The 17,152-nt window shown below is 45.9% G+C and overlaps 1 long non-coding RNA gene across 2 annotated transcripts in view; it reads right to left on the bottom strand.

Moving 5' to 3' along the window:
• The window catches only part of LOC122456903, a 52,090-nt gene extending 35,866 nt beyond the window's left edge, over positions 1 to 16,224 (bottom strand). Inside the window, exons 1-2 of one of the 2 annotated variants that reach the window (XR_006276064.1) lie at positions 16,181 to 16,224; positions 13,312 to 13,448 (exon numbers count right to left, since the gene is read on the bottom strand). This is a non-coding gene — a long non-coding RNA (uncharacterized LOC122456903). The other variant, XR_006276063.1, reaches the window with a different exon arrangement.
• Positions 16,225 to 17,152: the final 928 nt, after the last annotated feature.

Consider the following 17,152-nt stretch of genomic DNA (forward strand, 5'->3'; position numbering starts at 1 on the left):
CATTTTTAACACTTCAAGAGGTCTATTGGAGCCAATGCACTGTGGCTTGCTGAACAGAGAAGGCTTCTCTAGAATCTGCTCTCCTGGATGATGGTAGACTGGGAATCCCTGAAGTGCACTCAGCCATCCTCTAGGGGAAATCTTGTTTAAGACTAAAATAAACTGATGATTCTGTGGTTTATGATATCATGCAAGTTATCTTTCCTATGAATTAAAACAGTTACCACTGGATGATGCGGTCATCTTTTAACCAACTCATGAGTTGTTTTTTTCCACCCAGGTTTTCTAACATCCATTTACATGTCACCTTCTGGACCCTCTCAGGTTCTTGCTGACCCATTTAACTCCTTCTACCGTGATTTTAGATATACTGTGAGAGATTGTGGGCTCTCTTCTTCTAGACATTCTACAGTAATATGCATACAACTGTGAAAACACTCCTGAAAACCGTGGGCTGTCAGATGCTCCAAGCAGAATTAACCAGAAGGCTTTGTTCACCCAATCTTAAAGGTGGTCTAGCTGCATATGTGCCACTTGATGTGCGGCAGATTCTGGCTTGCCCCAACACAAGGTTGCCAGGATCCCTCCCTCCCTTGTACTCCTTGTTGGGGGGCATAATCCCCCCTTTTGACTAACTACTGGAATGAAGGGGAAGAGCAAGTTTATGACCCTGCTCTCTCCCCCAACCCCTGATCCGAGCTCAACTTTCTCACAGGGTGATATTGTTCTAGCATGCCCTTCCTAGGAACTGCCACCGGGACTCAATATGCTCTATCCAGCAGGCAGAGGGCTCTTAGACAAAATCTTGTCCATAGACTTGATGTGACCCATAGATCCTGGTGGTCAGCAGGTAGTACTGCAGTAACTGGTGCCCGTTCTGCCCTGCCAGGGTGCAGAGATATTCTCCTGCAGCAGAACCAGCTGGATGGCAGAAAGAGCTCAGAAGCTCTGCAGTGGGCCTCTGTCAGAGACCTAGAGAGAGAGGACTATACAAAGTAAGCCCAGAAAGAGGCTTGGAAAGACCTTATGTTGCCCTGTCTTGGAAGTGGTCTGGGGAGGCAGTAAGAGGTTGGCATAGTCAGGCCTTGGATGCTCTTTAAAGGGACTGTGGACCAGAACCCAGAGAGGGAGGGCTGAGGCTCACCTAGTGGCCCACTGAGGAAGGTGATGTGAAAATCCTCCAAGGTGAGGGGCAAGGGCTACTGAAATCCCCCATAAAAAGGCAAAGACTAGTGAGTCTGGAGTCAGGTGAAGGCTGAATTTGAGGCTGACAGACTGTAGGACTCTGGGTTTACCCCAGAAGGGGTGGGACTGTGTGACCCAGGCAGAAGGTTGAGCCGGAAGAAGAGATGAACCATCAGCAGGCCTAAGTGGTCATTTGACAGAGACAACTGAGGGAGAAGGCCCTGCAACACCATGCCTGCCCACAAAGGGGAGCTCTGTGAGTGAGTCAAACTCTCTCAGTCCCCTTTAGGGTTTCTTGCACCCTCTCCGGAAGCATCTGGTACTTGCCTCTCTCAGAGGCTTAAATGTGCCAAGGCTGAGCCCCAGCACCTCTAGGCTTGGCGATTCATAACCCCAGCATCTCTGGGCTTGCGACATCAGTTATGAAAGTTAAAAAGTTGCTTGAGCCCCAGCACCTAATTAATTGCTTGATCCCCGGCACATTTTTCACTACAAATTAAGCACAGGGCAAGATGCAAGGCTATATAGAGCACTGGTCTGACTCGGTGTGTTAATTCTTATGTTCATGTATTTTCAGTGCTGTGAGCTGGTTGGGAGTTATCCAGCCACTCTCCCACTAGCAGTACGGTTATTCCATTATACCCCTCCAGAGTCCCACTGTTGCTTCAGGATGTTTGTCCACATATTTTTAACATTAGCATTATAATCTAATAGTCTTTCTACCTTTTGGTATCATTTCAGCAAAGATTTAGAAGAATAGCTTGCTTTATTCTTTTTTCCTAGGTTATCACTCTGGCACTTCATTGTTCAGAGATAATTAGGAAAAGGCAGACTCAATTAGAAAAAGCATAAGCAGTTTTCCATACTGCTACATTATTTACCTACTCTGCCTTTTCTCATCTGCCAATAATATTTAGCAATGCAAAAGCTATATTGGTTGGAGGAACAGAAGAATGTACTCAGTCTCCTACTATCTTAAATGGGCTACAGGCCTACCTATTTTGTCACTAGTTAGCATAGTTATTATGCCCAATTCTCCACTCTTACACCAGTTTTATGCCAGAATAACTATGGATATCCACAGAACACCTTGCCATCACCCAACCACTCAGACACTCACATCTAGGGACGGTTAGCAACATTTCCCCAGATGATCTCAAACTGTCATGTTGATGCCCAAGATGGATGAGTGAAATCCGGGGTCTGTTCAAGTTGAAGTTTTGTCAGAAGCTTCAGTGTGGTCAGGACTTGACCCGTGATCTCAGACTTTCCTGAAGTGGAACCTATCTGTATTCGGGAAGGGCTCTTAAGCATGAGGTTAAGCATATACTTTCATGTTTTCCCAAATCAGGGCCTTTGGTACTCGGGCAACAAACCAAGCAAGGCAGCAGTGTTCTGTGGACTATTCCTGGTGAACAGAGCACTTCCACATCTACAGCACAGTTGTCTACTGCAATGGTGCAACATCTGTCATTCTTCATTCAGCAGCACTTCCTGTGTAGCCAAATACAGGACTCTTCTAGTTTATGGGGGGGGGGGTATTTTTAGACAACCTACACTGAAAATTAAACACCTTCTTTACACCTTGTGCAGCTAACTTATTGTCCCTCTGATATAAATTCAACTGTGATCAAATGTGCAGGAGATAATACTTAACTGTTATATAGTACTTTTCAATAGGTAGATCTCTACCATTTCACAGCTGGGGCAATGGAGGAACAGAGCAGTAAATGATTTGCCTAAGGTCATCCACTAACATAGTTGGGAATAAAACCCAGATCTCCTGAGCCCCCAGCCACTGCTCTATTCATTAGGCGACAGTGACTCAAATCTGCCTTTCAAATTCTTCCTGCTAGAAGAGTAGTACCCTGGGGCTTTGTCATTTCCTTGGGTGAAAGGAGAACAAGGGATGTGGGTTTCCTTTAAACAGGAATTAAGCATGTGAATGCAAGCGGCTCTTGGGCCTACCACACAGTGGGATTGTGACTTTCCTTTTAAATGCCCTTCTTCTGAGGATCCTGCAAGGTAATTGAAGGTTGCATGTGATAATACAAACACAGTATGAAGTCCAGGGCATTAGCTGCCATCTTTAGTGTGTCCATTACACAGCATTATGTGGCTGTCTCATGGCAGTAAGCCATTCCTCCAGAACAAGTAAATCAACTCTTTTGTCTCAAGCTAGGTGTAGGGTCCAAGGCAAGGGCAATCATGCCTAGTGGTTAGACCCAGGGTCAGAATCAGGACTGCTCCAAGGTTCGTGATCAGGAGTCACACTGAGGGTCAGGACTGGAGTCAGACAGCTATGCCAAGGGTGGAGCCACAGTTGTAGAACAGTGCCAGGGTCAAGCCAGAATCAGGGTCCAGTATAGTAGCAGGACAGAAGTAAACTCAGATAACTTCCTGGGCCTCCTTCTGGCTTAAGGAGTGTATCCTGGCCAACTGGTGGGGCTGGACAACTGTTCTGATCAGGAGCTTCATGGGTGGAGCCTCTGGTAGGCACAGTTCTGCTAGTCTCTTTCCCTGCTGGTTCCAGAGACCAGTCAGCTGGTGGTCACCTGGTTGCAGTTTGGGCACCCCTTGGGGACCTGTGGGCCAGGGTTTGAGACCTGAAATCCTTCAAGCTAATTTCCTAAAGGGAGACTGATAAGAATGTGCCTCTCCCTGTCTTTGAGATGGCTGAAGATATTTCCATCTCAGTATGTTCAAGAGGGGAAAAAAAATCTGCTTCAATTTAAACACCAGCCGGGCAGCTCAAATTCCATCAGATAAGAATGTCTCGGGGGATGAAGGGGGTGTCTCTCTCACATTGTTGTATGAACTGAAGTAAACAGGCTGTTCTTGGAGAACCATTTGGAACACATTTTAAGGCAAGGCTTCCAAATGGCTCAGCTTTAAAAAGCCTACTCAGGCAGTAGCTAAAAGGGCAGCTTGGGAAAGAGATAGTTTGTTAGCTTCCTTTGGTAGCAACACTTCACAAATAATGGTTTTGAATGATGCATAAGGCATGACAGGGCTCAGCTGAGATTAGAGACTCTCCATGTGTGAGGTCAGGTAAATACTGAGCCATGATGCTCATACAAATGCTGCACATGCCTGGGACAAAGTGTGATGCTGGCAGATCAGTTGCCAGCTCATGCCAAGGCTCCAAGGCAGAGGTGGGCAAACTAGGCCCGCGGGCCACAGCCAGCCCGTGGGACCATCCTGCTCGGCCCTTGAGCTCTTGGCCGGGGAGGCTAGCCCCCGGCCCCTCCCCTGCTTCCCCCCTACCCTGCAGCCTCAGCTCACCGCGCTGCCAGCGTTCTGGACGGTGGGGCTACTAGCTCCTGCCAGGCAGCGCGGCAGGTTCCAGCCAGGCGGCTGCCAAACATGCTGCTCTGAGTGGCATGGTAAGGGGAATGGGCGTGGGGGGGTTAGATAAGGGGCAGGGAGTCCAAGGGGGCAGTCAGGGGACAGGGAGTGGTTGGATGGAGCGGAGGTTTGGGGTGGGGGCGATCAGAGAACGGGAAACAGAGGGGGTTGGATAGGCAGGGGAGTCCAAGGGGGCCTGTCAGGGGGCAGGGGCCAAAACGTTTGCCCACCCCTGCTCCAAGGTCTCTACTGAACACTGGCAAGTACATAACTGGAAGCAGCCTGGCTCACCTGTGTGTTACTATTGCTAAAATAGGTATTAGGGTTATAAAAATGTGTTGAGTCTTTATGAAATGCTTGTCAGTTGCTGCATGCATTAAACTCACTTATAACATCCACAGCCCATGTTATAAGGTAATATTTAAGTGTAAATCACCAGCCAAGAGAAAGGCATTAATGTGTAAAATACTAGTTTCCAACAAGAGGTGTTATCTGCTGCCCAAGGAAGCCCCATCAAAACCAGATGAACCATTGTGAAGGAGGAGAGATAGCTCAGGGGTTTGAGCATTGGCCTGCTAAATCCAGGGTTGTGAGCTCAATCCTTGAGGAGGCCATTTAGGGATCTAGGGCAAATATTGGGGATTGGTCCCCCTTTGAGCAGGGGGTTGGACTAGATGACCTCCTGAGGTCCCTTCTGACCCTGATATTCTATGAAACATCAAAAGACTGTTGATTACTCCTCCCACGCCGTGAAGAGAAGACATGCAACTGAATTCCTCCCAACAGCTGAATTTGCAACTCAAAGCGGAAAGGAATAAAAAGATCTAACAGGGGAAAACTGTATCTTTTCTTCTGCTTGGACTCTGAGGAAACGTCTACACAGCAGCTCAACACCCGTGGCTAATTCTGGTTCGCAAGCATGGGTGGCGGGTATCATAGGCCAGGGGAGGCTAAGCCTCTCTCTTAACCCACGCCATGGCCTCTGCCCACAACCCAGCCCGTGGCCCACCTCGGCTTCACCTCTACCCTCTCCCCCCAAAGCTGGCGGGGGCTCAGCTCGGGCTGGTGGCCTGGAGCTAGGGCTCAGTTGCTAGTCCACTTCAGCCAGTGGCGGCCCGGGGAGCAGCCCAGCACTCGGATCAGCCCGGCGCCCCAGGGAAGTTTGTCCAGGGCTCCTCTGGCTGAAGTGGGGGCAGGCACTTTGGGCTCTGGTGGGCTAGGGGGAGCAGAAGGGGCAGGGCTGGGGCATTCAAGCACCGCCTATGCTTCTGGGGCTGTTTCACTGCTTTGTAGATGTCTGGGCTCGGGCTGGAGCCCAGACTCTAGGATCTTGTGAGGTGGGAGGGTCCCAGAGCTCAGGTTTCAGCCCGAGCCTGGAAGTCTACACAACAATGAAACAGCCTGGCAGCCCAAGCTGGAGCTGGCTGACATGGGCCAGCCACAAGTTTTTCTTTGCTATGTAGACATAACCTGAGGGACAAAGATTACTAAACATAAGCAAAAGTTCCCAGTGCTTGGCCTGGGTTAGCCCTAAAGGCCATGTACAGCTTGCTTATTATAGAAACGTTTATTCTCTTTTGAGATTTAAGACTGGAACTCATTTGTGTGCATATATGTTCACCTGCTTTAACTTTTAAATAATTCTCTTTCCTTTTCCTAAATAATGTCTGTATATATTACAGACATTATTATATATTAATTATATTGTATTGGCTACAAGCTTCTTTGGTGTGAGATCCAAGGTGTAATCAACCTGGTGTAAATGACTGGTCCCCTGGGACTGGGAGTAACCTGAATATTGCTGGGATTTTTGGTGTAAGGTACCATCACAAAGTCAAGTTTGCTTAGGTGACAAGACAGATCAGAGTACCCAAGGCGACGGACTGTAACTCCCTAGTTAGGCTGTTATAGTGCTTGGAGGTGCTGACACTCGATACTTGGTTGATGAAACCTAAATATAGAATTTACAACCAATCTGGGGTTTGTGCCCTGCTTCTGAACAGGTTTCAGAGTAGCAGTCGTGTTAGTCTGTATTTGCAAAAAAGAAGAGTACTTGGGGCACCTTAGAGATTAACAAATTTATTTGAATATAAGCTTTCGTGAGCTACAGCTTACTTCATCAAATGCATTCCGATGAAGTAAGCTGTAGCTCACGAAAGCTTATGCTCAAATAAATTCGTTAGTCTCTAAGGTGCCACAAGTATTCCTTTTCTTTTTTGCTTCTGAACAGTCTGCCCTCATGCTCTTGAGCCACTGCAGGACAGTTTGATAGAGGGTGTCCTTAAGAAGGATGGGTGTGGAAATTGAGCCTCTGAAGAGCTCATCTGATTGTGGCTCATATCCCAGTGTCAGATCTCAAAGGGTCAGATTCCGATTCCCCTTACTGATGCTCAATAGTACCTTCACAAACAGTCCCACTAAAGCTAAGGAGGTTACTTGTGGAGGAAGGCGTTGCACAACATGAATAAGGGCATCAAAATGTGCCCCATAAGTGGACAAGGGGGTTGAAGTACAATTAGCTAGAACCTACCAAACTGACACTGATGCCTGAGTACAAGAATAAATTTAAAAAAAAAAACCCACCCACACACACACACACAGGACTTTTTAAAACTAATACAAGATCTCCAGATGTTCATGTCAGGGTCTTTTTAAAAAGTGGACGTTAAAGATGTATTGTTTTCCTTTGAAAGTGAGCTCAACCAAGCAGTAAGTTACAAGGAGGGAGATATTGGATTTGCTGAAAATGATTTGGGGAGAATAAAACAGGCAAGACGGACAACTCACCAGTCAGGAATGCTGTGACTGTCATTGCAGCCAATTCATTAATGTTAACTGGGGTCTTTGAAGGAGAGAGTTAGACGCTCCATTTTCTTGGGCTGTTTTGCGACACCCATTATAACCATCTCATCTCTTCAGCACCAACATATTAAGTAGCCATTCGTTACCACCAGAGGTTACACAATTTACAGATACGAGTTCTTGACCTCTGGGCTCGTCGAGGGTAAAGTTTTACTATGTTTGGATTAAGCCAGATCATCTGCATAAGGCTTTTTGTCATATCAGTGCAGTAATAACCATGTAACGGATCTCTCTGGCATGGAAATCATCTGCTGAGTGACTGGTGGTATGAAGGTGAAGGCCAACAGAGACGAGTCTTCGCTCTGTGCTTCTATGTTGGCAGCCCAGGATGTTGCCCAGAGGTGCAAGGAGCTGGACATCACTGCCCTTCGCATCAAGCTGTGAGCTACAGGTGGAAATAGGACCAAGACTCCTGGACCTGGTGCCCAGTCAGTCCTCAGAGCTCTAGCTCGTTCCAGAATGAAGATTGGGCACATTGAGGATGTCACCCCCATCCCCTCTGACAGCACTTGCAGAAAGGGTGGTCGCCGGAGTCATCTGTAAACCGTGGCTGGCTTTTGTTTCATCATTAAATCTCTCAAAAGGAAAAACAAACAAAACAAAACAAACAAACAAAACCACAATACCCTGGAAATAGTCAAGTTTATTTTTCACACAAAGAAATAAGTCAATATTTGCCTCACACAAATTGAAACCGGTTACAGTAAAGTGTTCCCTCAGATGCTACTAATTTTGAATTGCTTCTGTATGCCAGATAATGTTTGGTACACATCTTCCGCACTGTGTAATGTGAGCTTCAATGAGGTTCTGTGCACAAGATAGATAATGCAACACTTGCACCCTGGCCAAAGACAGTCAGGACCAGATGAATTATCTCATAAGCATGAAACAGAGCAAGATGGAGAAAATTGCTTTCTTCCATTGCCTTACAATGAAGGGTGATTCATAAAGCATCAAACTAACCAGAGAAGTCACATGCTCAGTGAATATCATGCTTTCCTGGGATGAATGTGACTGTCACCAGGAATAAGTCAGGTAGCACACTGGAGCCTGTCTACTAAGCAGCAATGTAACAATAAGCACAACACATCAGTACTCCACTGGTTACATATTCCTATCTACAAGGTGTCCAAGAGGCTGGATTGGAGCTACCTCCAAGACTGCTTCTGGATCCATGACCCTCCAAGACAGCTATGCCCTCCAGCAATCCTTCAACTAAACTAACCTGCGAGTATGACTGTTGACTGCAAGGGACAGAGCATTTTTTGAGGTAGGTCCCCAGCAGGGGATGTATTCCCAAAGGAGATCAGTTGGAGTTTAACCCTGACCCCATTCTGGTTTAAATTCAAGACCCACCACCTTGGAAAGGCCTTTATGTAATAATGGCATCTTCTCAGGACCCAGCCACTACTGTGGCAAAGAAACTGAAGGCAAAAAAGAAAGAAAGAAAGAAAGAAAGAAAGAAAGAAAGAAAAAGGAAAGACACCCTAGTATGCACATTGAGAACAAAGGAGGCTGTGAGATCATTGCTGTGAGTGCTGTCTTTGGGACCACGTACAGCAAAGCACATAAGCCTGTGTTTTTAAGCCCATCTCAATTCAGCAAAGCAGTTCAACTTCTCCTTACTCTTAGTCATGTTAAGTCTCATTGAAGGAAAGGGGATTTAAACATGTTTAAAGTTATTTTTGAATGATATATGAGGTTTGAAAGGGATACTTTCTTGAATCGGGGCCTAATTGTTCTGTACTTACTAAAGAGATACACACCTTAATTTAAGAAGAACAAAAAGCAATGCCCCCTCCCCTCCCCTCCGCCCACACCAACACACACAAACAGATTGACAGAACCTCCTCATTTGGGCAGGCATCAGGCAAACATTTCCTGGTTTGCCTAGGATAGAAAGTCCATGCCAGTTGGAGATGTTATTACTTGTAGCCCTATTTGGGATCCTGAGCTGATTTAACAAGAGTTTGGCTAATGAGCATTACATCTCAAAACTCTGAAGACAGAGTGTTTCATGTGATCCAGGAATCAAGGCAGTTCACTGATTTGTCATAACTACAGTTGGATTTTAAAGGCTTTTTACTACCTCTCTGCATCTCATTAAGTGCGTCTCTCAGTTGTGCCCCATTAAGTGATTTCTGATAGGGATGGGGTAAATTTTAACCTGCACATCAACCCCCACCTAACAGACAAGCCGTCGTTTGAGCCCCTTCTGTGCATGGGCCATCTCTACATCAGCACAGGGACATGAAAGACACATTCAAGTGCTTTTGTTATTCAGAACTGAACAATGAAGAACCTGCTATTGCTATTCCATTGAAGTCAGACGGATAATCGCCCTTCAGTGGGAGTACAACTGAGGCCAAAGGGAGGAAGATCTCGCCTTTCAAAACAAAATAGGCCAAGTCTTCTTAATAAAGCTGGGGATGTGGGAAAGCAAAGAGGAGAAGACCAGCAGTAAATTAATAAGAAAATGTAATTAATTGTCCTTCCCAGGGAAGGACTGGCCCTTCCTGTTCGGGTAGTTGGCTGGCTAAGGATATTCCGATACATGTTCTAATTTGGAGAATATTGTTATTGCATTGTATCTTAGGAACCCATTATGAGCTGTTCCATCAATACAGATGCCAGTCACCCACACTAACCTTCTGAGATTAATATTTGATCTTAATATTTAAGGGGGGGGAGGAGACTTACACCTGCCCAGTAAATATCACTTTCATATGAGAGAACTTTGCTCGTTCTCAGTTTCCAAAACCCCCAGTCTCTATTTTACAATATGGACTAATGAGCTGAGGCATTTCCAATTTAGAAGACTGGAAGAATGATAATGCAGTGCAAAGAGAGCTGTCCAACACATTAACTTTCAGAGGTTCTCTCACTATAACTCCCGAAGATCCCAGCTTCCATCCTCGACCAATTCATTTCTGAGCTGAGATTTGGAGGAGAATTTGATGGCCCCTGTAGAGCACAAGGACCAGGCTGCCCCTTCTGTTTGATCCTGCTTTTATCTCCCACTGCACGCAATATTAAAATAAGGAGATATGAATGAACATGAACTCCTCCTTGGAAATAAGTGAGCCATAGTGTCTGTGACAGATGCTACGGAGATATGGACTATGCAAAAACTATAGTATCAACCTCATGTGTTATATGGATCCTTATGGTCTAGAGCGTGTATTCCAGCTCAGAGGGGAAGTTACAGGATTTCCTACAGGAACCAAAATCATGGGGAGTTGGGAAGGAAAATGAGTGATTAATACAAATGTCTAACCAGGTAACAAGTCTGAAGTTGCCCCATCCCCTAAAGAAGTTGCATAATCTGGTTTGACTTTATTAAAGAGGTCTAGCAAACAAAGAACTGGAAACTATATAAACTGATCATACTGATGCAGGGAGAGGTCACACACACACACGAACTGAACAACATGAGACTGACTAGAAAAAATAGGCCTTACATGAAGGCCAGAAAGACTTTGAAACCTGACTGGGTATCCAGGTGGCAGATGGATAACATCTGGTAAGACAGACAGGCATATGAATAGTTTATTGTTTAAGTCACATTTTCTCATAATGCTTTTGTTCTGAGTAACTACTCTGCTTTAGCTATAGGCTTGGAAGAATTAGAATTTTAATCAGTAAATGTCAATAAATTGCACTGTACACACACAAACTGATGACAAAATATTTGTTGATAATCAAAATGTACAGATAGCATTTTTCTTTCTTTGCCTGCTTGAGAACTTTAGAGTTTGAATTAAGACTATTTAATTTGTATATTTTGCCATGTGATGCTGACAATTTGTGTGGTAACAATTATAAAGCTTTAACTTTTTGAATTTCAACCTCAACTGTCACTAAATAAATTGTCAGACTTCCTCATTGCCTCACGTCCCAGAAGTTCCCTCAACCATGAAAATTTAAAGTGAATAAAAATTGGAAACTCATACATTTAAAGCCCATGATTTTGCACAACTTGAAATTCTAATTGATAAAAATTAAAAAGGAGCTTAAAAGAACAGATATTTTCCATCAAAGTTATTAAAAAACAAACACATTCTGCCAAGCCTATTTATGAAGGCTGGCTGGTCACTAGTTAGTCCTGTCATTGCCCCGAGAGAACAAAATGGCATCTGTTGAACTGAAGTCAGACTTGCTGAGGCAATCACACTGAAGGAGTCTGCTGCTTAAGTCTCAAGTCTGGAGAGAGTGGATAGCAACAGTCTGCCCCCAAGAAGCTAAGTGGGCTTCCCTCAAGCAGGCTAGGAAGGGTTCATAAGGGAAGTTACCACAAGAACTGTACAGAATCCACTCTGTGATAAAACAAAAAAGCTGCAGTAGTCAATGATCATGGGAACCATAAATCACAACCTCCATGGGCTTGATATAAAAATAACTTTGTTAAATTCTAGAAAACACTCATCAAAAGTGAAGATTAACCATTTTCTCTTGCCACTCCCCTGCCCCAAAGATTTGCAACCTGTACTGTCCTCCCTCACCCAGGACTCCTCTTGCTCTCTGACCAGGTTGCTAGAGTCCTCTGCGATCATAGAGAACAGTGACAAACAGGCTGGACAATGTCCCTGATGGTTGGGTGGTTTTGTTTGGTTGGTTTTTTGGAGCGGGGAGAACAGGTCACCAGCCCACTTTAGATTCCAGAGTCGTAGAAATGAGGGTGCCAGAGGCGAGAGAAGCCCATTTCATGGCCTGCAGGGGGATAGATAATCTTGTGTATCAGGAACAGAGTCTCAACTGGGTTCCACTGTCCCAGAAACAGAACCAAGGGCAGATTCTCTCCCCATTGAAAGACGCTGGTGGGAAAGTGAAGATCGGGACCTGGTTGTCAGCACTGAAAAATGCCACCTGCCCCTCGTCACAGTCCAGACAAACCCGGATCCTGCTGGGGACCCGGTCCAGTGACACTGTAGTCTCAGGGGAGGTGCAAGCCTTGTATTGATCCCCCTGCAGCCACTGCACAGCCCAGACCCCCACCTCAGGGTTAAAACTTAACCACCCCTTCCTCCTCACAGACTCTCTGGCCACCCCCACAGCCCAGCATCGCCCATCCCCCACCTCCACCTCCCAGCAATGTCTCCCCGAGGTGAATCCCTCACAGGCTAGCACACAGTGATTCCAGTCAAATCTCTCAGGGTTGTTGGGCACTTGCTGCCGTGTGGCTCCCAGTCTCACACTTTTCCGATCTGCGGACAGGACGAGTTGGGGATGAGCCGTGTCTGGATCCAGAGTCATTGCTGTCTGCAGTTTAAACACCAGAGCATCTTGGAATTTCTTCAGAGTCTCCTTTAGCACAATGTTTTCTTGGGCAAAATCACCAAGTTTCTTTGCCAGATCAGGAGAAATCTCCACCGGCTGCTGGAACTTCCCCTGCTTGCACCTGCTCAAGGTGCTAGAACTGTGACAGCTTCAATCAAGGCTAAAAAACAGAGTTAAGGAACATTTGCACAGAAGCAGAGATACAGTAGCTAGGTGTCATTCTGTGCCACAGCACAGCCCATGGTATCTGGTACTATATGTCCTGGCATTCAACATACCTGCTTTGAGGGGGAAGATAAATGTTCTGCCTCTTAGCAGAAACTGCCAATAAAGGAAGTCAATGAATTGAAATTATATTGGTTTTGTGAGGTGGGGCAGCACTGTGTGACGGTCATAAGTTGTTTATTCCCCCCACACTTCTTTCTCTTTGTAAAAGGAGAAAATTTCTGCTCAAAAAAGATATTCTATACTAAGAATAAATTGTTTTTGCCAAAATGGCACCAATTCACAACAAAAATGCGACAAAGCCTGAATTATGAGCAATTTCCTATTTCATTATGAATACTTTGCACATCCCTAATGTGGATATATTTCTACTTTTAAAGAAAAAAGAGCGAGATCATGTGATGGGGCATCCACCTACTGAGTGTCTTCTGGCAGCTAGGTGTGTACTGCAGCCCTTTTCTTGTCTCTGGTGCCCCCTGTAGGTTGTCCGCTGACCTTGGTGGGTCTTCCATGGCTTGGCCAGAGGGTTACACCAAAGTTCAAATGAACCTCTGCCAGGGTAGTAAAGAATCCAATAAATGAACAGTCCCATTGCCTTCACTAGGGTCTTCAGCCTGGCTCTGGGCCCTTTGAATGTAATCCTTTGTTCAGGCTCTCAAATAAGCCCAGTCCCATTCTTGGGGTTTATCCCACGGTGGCCATGGATCCTGCCCACTACTTGAGGCTCTAAACCAGAGACCCTACATACATTGCTGCCACATGCTGCTCAATTTCAGTTCCTTGCTGCTTCTTCCCACCTAGCCCCTTTTAGCATCACCCTTAGCTCAAGGTTAAGATTCTTAGGTCCTCTGGCTCTCTCCCTGCAAGCACAGTTTAAGCAAATGCAGCCAGAAAGACTCTGCTTAGCCCACAAGCACTTTTGGCCAGAGAGAAGCACTCTGCCCCCACACTGAACTGACTTGCTAAGGCCTCATGGCTCCTTTTATCTGAGCCTGCTGCACTGTGATTGGCTGCTTCCATGAGGCCTCTCTAGGCAGGCCTAGAGGACCCACCTTTGCTGCTCCTTTCCTGTCACTTCACTGCTTCCTGGGAATGGGTGTAGTAGGACTGCAGAACCTCCTGTAGGGAAGCACAACAGCCAGCTACACCCCCTCACAGACCCGAAGCTTATTTTAGACAGGCTGCAAAACAGCCATCAGCCAATTACAGCTTTTAGTGCCTATCCACCCAGGGTGAATTCAGTGAGAACAGAGATGAAAGCCCCTATATTTTATTAACCTTTCCATATGCTGCCTGGTGCTCCCTTTTCACATCTGCTAGGAAGTTTCTTCTTGCAAGGATGAGAGAAGACCTACTTTTCTTCTCCCTAAAGCCCTCAGAGCCTGATTCCATAGCCCTGCATCTTGTGTAGTTTTACACCAATGCAACATGAAGGCTTTATAACCATTCTGTTTTGGTAGTTTTTCATACAGACTTTGCACTCTCTTTGGAAAGGGCTCCAGCAGGTGCAGGGTAATAGAGGATCAGAGCCTCACTAATCTTTTTGAGGGCCCTCTTCTCCTTCCACTAGATAGGTTACACCCCATAAATCTTCTGTGGAGTTACTCCTGATCTTACAGTCCTGTAATTTAGAAGAGAATTAGGCTCTCTTAGATAGCTATGCCTACTTAAGCGTGGAGGCCTTACCCTTACATATATCTTATTGTATACATACATAGTATCCATATATCTCATCTGCCACTGTCTGGAGGTACACAGAGACTTATCTGCCAGAACAAGTAATCCTGTCATGGGATTATAGTGTTTCATTCCCCTGACCCCCAAATCTTTTATCCAAGAGATGCAAAACCCCAGAAAATAATTTCTGGAAGACACCTAATCCCTAGAGTGGTTTGAATTGCATATACTCCCCAACAATCATTTTCATATGGATACTGGAATGCTATGGTAAACCCTTCCTTCTGCCCTTGGGGATATTCCAAAGTTCATCCGGCTACAAGGCCTAAAATTTGGGGGATTATCAGTGCTTCAAGCTTGTTCCTCATTTGTACTCCAGACCAGAGAGAAATAGAAGGAGCATGCCAAAGAGGAAGCCTGGTGTATATATAAGCTTTATGTTTACATTGTAAGCTTGGCAGGTAAAGACTCTGTCTTCCTCTGTCCTTAAATTCCCACACCATGTAGTACAACAGCATAGCACATACTGCACTCTAGTATCTTCTGCCATCCTCTAGGCTCTGTGTCGGTCCTCTACTGCCCTTCTGCCAGGTCAGCCACCCCAGCCCTTCCAACTGGAGTGCTCCCTGCTCTTCCTCATGGGAACCCCCTAGCCACTCTGCTGGAAGTTCACCCCCCACCAGGGGAGCATCCCTGATTCTCTCTGGACTTCTCCCTGTTTCCAGCATGGAGAAATCAGGGGTAAGCCCTTCAGCTGTTCTCCTGCCTCCAGCCCTCGCTGGCCATGTCTCTTTGGCTCAGGAAGTTCAGCAGGCTAGCCCCTCCCCTGGCTTCCTAACACTTCTCTCCCCCACAACAGAGAGCTTTCTGCAGCTTTCCACAGGGAATTCCTATAGTCTTTTGACTCCCAGGCAGCTCTCCCCAGCCCCTTTTCCTGTCTGAGGTTCCCCACCCTCAGACACTCTCCCATTCTCATAGCCCGGATGCCCTCTCTGAAAACCCACATAGGAATAAGGTTGTCACCTGTTCAGATTTTCCCAGGATCATCCCTTTTTTGAGGTAGCTGTCCTGGAAAGTTGTAAGTCCCTTTTTTGGTGGTGACAGCTCTAGTTAGGAAGAAGCCAATGAATCAGAAGTGTAGTGACCTCTTGCAGGGCCAGTGTCACCCTATGACAAGATCCTTCTGCCCCTCTTGGGCCAGTCCTCAGACCCACCCCAAACTCAATCGTTGTTGTGTCAGGGCTTTTACACCAGTTCCTTGGGGGTAGATAGGGGAACCCAGACCCACCCTCTGCTCAGGATTCCAGCCCAGAGGCCCTGCATTAAGCAGCTACATTCTGCTCCTTTAGATGTACTGCTGTTTCCCTAGGCCACTTCCTACCTCCAAGCCACTCCTTGTACCATTTCCCTGTAGACCTGTAGTTAATGCAGCCTCTGCTCTGGTTCTCAGGCCTCTTCCTAGGTCCTCTCTGCTCCTTGTTCTTCTCCTGAAAGGCCAACCCAGATTCTGTCTCTTGTCTGGGTCTTGCCCCTTTCCCAGAGACTAACTCCATCCCTCTGGCCTAGCCCTTCTTACAGAAGGGCAGAGAAAGAAAGCCCAACTAACCTCTTCTCACATAGGTCCCCTATATTCTCATCTCTCTGTATGTAATTCTCCCTGACTTTCCACAGCTGAAAGAAAAGGAGTACCGGTGGCACCTTAGAGACTAACAAATTTATTAGAGCATAAGCTTTCGTGAGCTACAGCTCACTTCATCGGATGCATCCGATGAAGTGAGCTGTAGCTCACGAAAGCTTATGCTCTAATAAATTTGTTAGTCTCTAAGGTGCCACCGGTACTCCTTTTCTTTTTGCGAATACAGACTAACACGGCTGCTACTCTGAAACCTTTCCACAGCTGGGATCACTAATTTTAACTGAGTCCAGATCAGGATCAGCTGGGGAGGTTAATGGTTCGATCACAGGCAAGGCTCAGCTCTACTTCCCTTAAAGAACCAGATTGACCGCAGACTATACAGTAAAACTTGAGTTCTACTTAGCTATACCTTAACCAATCATTTTACTGAAATTTAACTAACCAATCCTAACATATTGTAACATGATTATTTAACCAATTATATCCCACTATCTTAATTAGTTTACACCCAGCAAAATTAATTATACAGCAGACAGAAACAATCACAGAACCAGCCAGAGATTATACAGAGAAACAATAGGGAAATGAGGACTACAATGATAGAACAACACAGACATGAGGATTTCACACCACAACTATTGATAAGTGAGTTCTTGCCAGACAGGATGCTATCAAACTAAGTTTCCTTTTACATTTTCTAGGCACTTCACTTTCTCTGGAGGCGATGGGCATTATCAGGACAGGATTGTATCCTAACAGCCCAATAGCACCTTATTTCAATGTGACCAGGTTGGAATGTGAGGAGGTGACTGGCGCTTCCCAGCTTATGGCTGCCTCTGTTGCTTAGCCAAAGGCCTTAGCCTAAGCACAGGGCCTCAGACGGTCACAGTGAGAAAAGGCCTTATACAGTCAGACAGTGATTTTGATTCTTCCTTTTATACC

The sequence above is a fragment of the Dermochelys coriacea genome, chromosome 16, assembly GCF_009764565.3.
Source record: "Dermochelys coriacea isolate rDerCor1 chromosome 16, rDerCor1.pri.v4, whole genome shotgun sequence".
NCBI lineage: Eukaryota > Metazoa > Chordata > Testudines > Dermochelyidae > Dermochelys > Dermochelys coriacea.